Source organism: Marmota marmota, unplaced genomic scaffold, assembly GCF_001458135.2.
Source record: "Marmota marmota marmota unplaced genomic scaffold, marMar, whole genome shotgun sequence".
In the NCBI taxonomy this organism is placed as follows: domain Eukaryota; kingdom Metazoa; phylum Chordata; class Mammalia; order Rodentia; family Sciuridae; genus Marmota; species Marmota marmota.
This window is the reverse complement of record NW_026000249.1, coordinates 3618122-3623622: the sequence shown is the minus strand read 5'-3', so window position 1 is coordinate 3623622 and position 5501 is coordinate 3618122. Positions and strand designations below refer to the sequence as shown.

Genomic DNA, 5501 nt, shown 5'->3' with positions numbered 1-5501 from the left:
AAAAAGGAAAAAAAAAAAAAAAAAAAAAAAAGGGGGAAGGAAGGAAGGGAGGGAGGGAAGGAGGAAGAAGGGGGGAGGAAATAGTAGCTCTATGTCCTATATGTTTGGCATATAGGACTCAACTAGAGTAGAGGCTCTCAAATACCATCTTGCAGGGAAGTTGTCACCAGCTCACAAGGAAATGCTGTAGGTAACTCTTCACAAAGGTCAGTTTATCTGATATAACTGTCACTTCTCTGTCAATGACATCCCAGTTTGCCACTACTGAGGTGTTGAAATTGACCTCTCTCTCTCACACACACACACACACACACAACCTTTCCCAGCCAAGACTTAACACTGCCATCACTACTACCCATCTCTCCATCTGCCCCCCACCCCCCGCCAGATTAACCCTGTACACAGACTCCCAATACCTCCATTACCCAGAATATCAGCAAGCCATTGAAGAATGCCTATTGGCCAATCCAATGACTTCTGGTTCCTCACCTGAGTGCCCTAAAGCACACACAACCCTAAAGTGATTTGACCAGTTTCTCCACCTGAGGCCCAGCTAATACACATTGAATTCTCTCAGGATGTACATGACATCAAATCTCAGAAGGCAAATCAAGTACCGACTAGGGAAGTGTTTAGTATAGTAGCATGCATCTAGCCAGAGGCACAGGAGATATCCTCTAGTCTTGGCTAGAACTCACTATCCATTACTACCTCTATTAGGTCAAACAGTCTGGCAAGTGACCCTCTGGAAATGTTTCCTATTTAATGGGCCATAAAACTACTCTGACAATAGCTTCTGCTTTCTTTCCTTGTGTCTCCTTAGCTTTCTTCAACCAGATGGTTCCTTTTCCTAACAGGCTCTTAATGAAGGTATTTTGCAAGGTTAAAGTCCATAGGTCTTCTCATACACAACTTCCTGGGCTATAAAACACACTAATTCTTAAAGTCCACCTCCACCCTCTCACACCCTGGGGCCAGGCAAGAATTTCCAATCCCCTTCAGAATATGTTCATCTGGTACCCTAATGGTAGTTCAATTCAACACATTTAAAACCATGTTAATTGTTTTCCTCACTTTCAAAATCTCTCTTCAGTCTTATCCACATGATTTGTTGATATAAGAAATGTGTCCACTTTCTTTCTAATATTGCTCAAATAATATTAGCATCCGCCTACTTCCCCAAACTGCACCATTAGCACTGGGAAAAAATGAGGATCTTGGGGCTGGAGCTGTGGCTCAGTGGTACAGCACGTGCCTAGCATGTGTGAGGCACTGGGTTTGATCCCTGGCACCACATAAAAAAAATAATAAACAAATAAAATAAAGATATTGTGTCCATCTACAATTAAAAAAAAATTGAGGATCCAAGGAAAAAGCTTACAGACATAGGAAGGGTGGTGTGGAGAATTAAAACCCAATTTTGATATCTTATTTCCTTACTACTAAACCTTGTAGTCGACAGAAGTTGGAAAATGCCAACTTCTAATCACGTGATTCCGAAACTGTGTGCTAATGTGCCCTAAAGCATCATGGCAAATTCATAGGGGCAGGGCAGGCTATTTTAAATTTCTAAGGAAAACAAAGAGATACTTGAGACTTGCAAGACACCTTCTGGAGAGAGTTCACAATTTCAACACTAGATTGCACACATTCCTTTTGATGACATCATCTTTGTGAAGCTGGATTTCCCAGAACTGCTGTGACATGAATCAAGTATTGTACAAAAATTAGAATGGATTATGAGAGTGGCAGCTGTTTGCTCCAAAACAACTATTTTCAAAAATGTATTTAAGAACCCTGGAATTCATTCCGGAGAAACACTCTGCATTCATCAATGTATGTGGTCCTAAGCAACAATTGTGTTCTGACTTCTAACTACATTATGTATTTTCAGGTATGTTTATCTAATCAAATACACAAATGTGAAAACACAGACTGGAGCAGTCACACAGCTACAAACAGCAGCCCAGTGATTTCTAACTTTTTTTTTCTGGCAGTGCTGGGGATCAAACCCAGGCCTTGGACTCATGCTAGTTAAGCACTCTACCACTGAGCTACACCCCCGCTCTGATTTGCAACTTTTCTGAACCAGTTAGAATCATTAAACACTCCTGTTAGAGTTCTACATAGCAAGTTCTAGAAACAAACCTGTTTCCAGGCTTCTCTTGAGAACTCAGTCACTCTTATGAGAACTAACCTGGAAGTTACCTTAGTGTCTGTACCCAAAAATCTAATTCAATTCAAAAGAACTTGGAATTAAAAGGGTTCAGCTCTTTTATACAGTTCCACCATCCTTCACACTTGGATAAAGAATATGGTAATAGAATGAATGCATAGAGTTGTTCTGTACTCTTTCTCTCTTCCCTATCCAACAATGGCTCACATTTGTAATGCATTGGGCCTAAGACAAAAGTGAAGTCTGTGTCTACAGAAAGCAAAGCCTGGGCTGCCTGATTCACTTCTGTTTTTTTCCAAACACAATCCACCCTCCACCCCACATGGATATAGCTCTTACCCAGCTTACATTCACTTAACTACATCTAGTTGTCTGTTCATGACAAGCAACAGCATTTGAAAGCCCAAACTCATCATGATCAAAAATTAACAAAAAGGAATGGAAAAATCCAGAATGTGGAAATACCAGAGCACTACTTCACAACATGTACAGTATTAAGAGTCACATTGGGAAACAGATTTCTCCTTCAAGTTATCTAACCAGCCCAGGCTCCCTGGCAAAGTAGACCTGGGACTGCCTCCCTCACCTCCTCTCTACCCACACACCTAGGTGGCTCCAGGTCTCCTCCCTCAGGTTTGCAACATAACTTCCTTCCAAACTCCCTAAGGCATTTGTGAGTTCACCTCCCCCAACCCTGCATTCCTTAATAAATGGTCTCCGTTGATGACCTACTTAGTCAGGAGCCCTGTTTTTTTAATGCTTAGTTTTTTGACTAACAAATTTATTATGTAGATAGCTTTCAAGTTAGATGCATAGCTCAAACACACACAACTTCTAATTGGCTTATTTCCTCCTGCTGCTTAACCAACATATTCCCTGGGGCAGAATTACATGGAAGTTAATAATTTGCTGTCTCTACTTGGTGTCATATAATCTCAGAGATTATGAAGTACAACCATCTCATTTTACAAAGAAAGAACTGCAGTGACCTAACTTGGCCAGAGAAGCAAGACAACCACTGATCAAGCAAGATTCCTCTGGCAAAAATTTACCTTGACCCTTTCCAGGAAAAAAAAAAACAAAACATTTTTGTTAAATCAAATGTGACAGCAATCCTTCTCAGGTGTGCAATTCAGTGCACCTCCCCACCCCCAACCCACAGCAGACAACTCCTGATAAGAGGCAGAGAAACCTATTTGTTAGCAAAAAACACACTGTGTGATGGCCTGAGTCAAAAACCAAATATAGAAACAAAAAGATGCCATACTGACTAAGTGAAGTGTGAAGCTAGGGATATCTAAAATGAGATCCAACTCTTTTTCACTGCTCTTCTCAACCACTCCCAAAATTCACTTAACAGTTACAAGTGCCACCAGAATGAAGCAGTACATAGGCATGGGAAAAAAAAAAAAAAAAAACAGGTTGGGAAAAACACCAGCAAGAAATTAAGCAATTGCTACTTTTAAAAATTTTATTATTTATTTATTGATTTCAAAGATAAAATGCATGCACAAATATTGACTACTGGGGCTAAATTTAAGGAAAAATTTTGCATTTAACAAGAAAGGTTTCTCAATTTGATTCTTGTAAATACTTACACGTGATCAACTGTACAAAGGTATAAAGAACCCATCAACTTTCCCCTATTTCGTCTAAGTGTGCCCACAGTAAATACCATAACACAGGTACTTCGGTGCTGGGTGTGGAGTGGTTCTGTTTTTTTAATGAACACCTGAGTAGCCCCAGCAATAAATTCTCTACTAGGATGATGCCAAAACCTGATCCTGATTGAGAGCAAAACTGAGGCTCCCCCACTACCTTTCTCACCAGCACCTTTGTATCAGTGCCCCCACGGGTTGCTTGGATAATGTGGACAACTGGAAACTAAACTCACCAAGTCCACTTCAATGCTTCTCTGGCTGTTTTGGTCGCGTCTGCCTTATAACAAAACATAGTTTTTGTTACCAGAAATTCTTTGCTCACTCCTTCATCTTTCAAATATATGACTCTTAGTCAAGAGAATTTTCCCCAGCTTGCTTGAAAATAATGAGGATCCTATCCTTAGTAGGAAAATTACATTATATTTTAAGAACTACAGAAGTAGAGAAATAGGAGCCTACAGTTGCAGACCGCTCTAAAGCAGGATTTCTCAGTCCCAGCACTAGCAAACATTTTGGGCCAAACAACTTTCTTTGGGTGCTGTCTATAAGCTGTCTCTGGTTTCTATCCAATAGATTACAGCAGTACCTCTCTGGCCCCCAGGTGTGAACTCCAGACATCAACAAAATGGCCCCCAGTTGAGAACTACTACTATAAATCACACAGACCTGCTTTGAAAATCAGCTCTGCATCCTCACCACTTGTATGACTTGGGGGAAAAAGACCTAATCTTCCAATTGTCCAGAAAATTCCTCATCTATAATGTAGAGCAATTGCTGTAGAAATGCTATGAGAGTGAAATGTAATGATGCATGCTCAGGATTTACATGCACAGAACATCCCAGTGCCAGAGTGGGTTACCAATAAAAACAGTACGAAATGAGAGGAGGTCAAAAAAATTAATTTCTAGAACCAAAGAAACTTAAATTTAGCCCTCCAGAGTACTGTAGTCTAGGTGGAAGTAGTCCAGATAAAGAAACAAAAAGAGGAGAGGCTGGAAAAAGGGACTAGTATTTCTCTGGTCTCCAAGAATCTAGATGTTCTACTTAGTTTCTGGCCGTCTACTCTAACCTCCAAAATAATGAACAACAACAACAAAATCTCCAAATCACAAAAGTCTCCAAAATAAATATGTCCCCAAACCCAAAACATTTTAATATAAAGACGACGACTTACCGCAATGTACAAAACGCACTGAAAGTACCAGAAAACCACACCACTGTTAGGTAAAGGGATTCTAAATAAGATACTAAAAGTTCTACATAGATAGTGATAACTTCAACATAAACTTCTAAAAAAGAGAAACTAAGGCCGGCACAGAAGCTCATGCCTATAATTCCAGCAACTCTGGAGGCTGAGGCTCGATGATAGCAAGTTCGAGGCCGCCTCAGCAACTTTAGCCAAATCCTGTCTCAAAATAAAAAACATAAAAGGGACCAGGGGTGTAGCTTGGTGGCTGAGCATCCCTGGGCGAGGGAAGGAGAAAGAAAGAGAAGGGGGGAGGGAGGCGGGAGGAGAACAGAAGAGGGGAGGGGAGAGGGGAGGGGGAGAGGGGAGGGGAAGAGAGGAGGGGAGAGGGAGAGGGAGGAGGGAGGAGGGAGGAGGGAGAGGGAGGGGGAGAGGGAGGAGGGTGAGGGAGGGGAGAGGAGAGGGGGAGGGAAAGGCG

The 5501-nt window shown here is 41.3% G+C and overlaps 1 protein-coding gene across 1 annotated transcript in view; it reads right to left on the bottom strand.

Moving 5' to 3' along the window:
- Window positions 1-4094, bottom strand: part of Rab9a (RAB9A, member RAS oncogene family) — an 18442-nt gene extending 14348 nt beyond the window's left edge. Inside the window, exon 1 of the mRNA XM_015488033.2 lies at window positions 4071-4094. The gene's annotated coding sequence lies outside the window, so the exon portion shown is untranslated. The remainder of the gene's footprint in view (window positions 1-4070) is intronic.
- Window positions 4095-5501: the final 1407 nt, after the last annotated feature.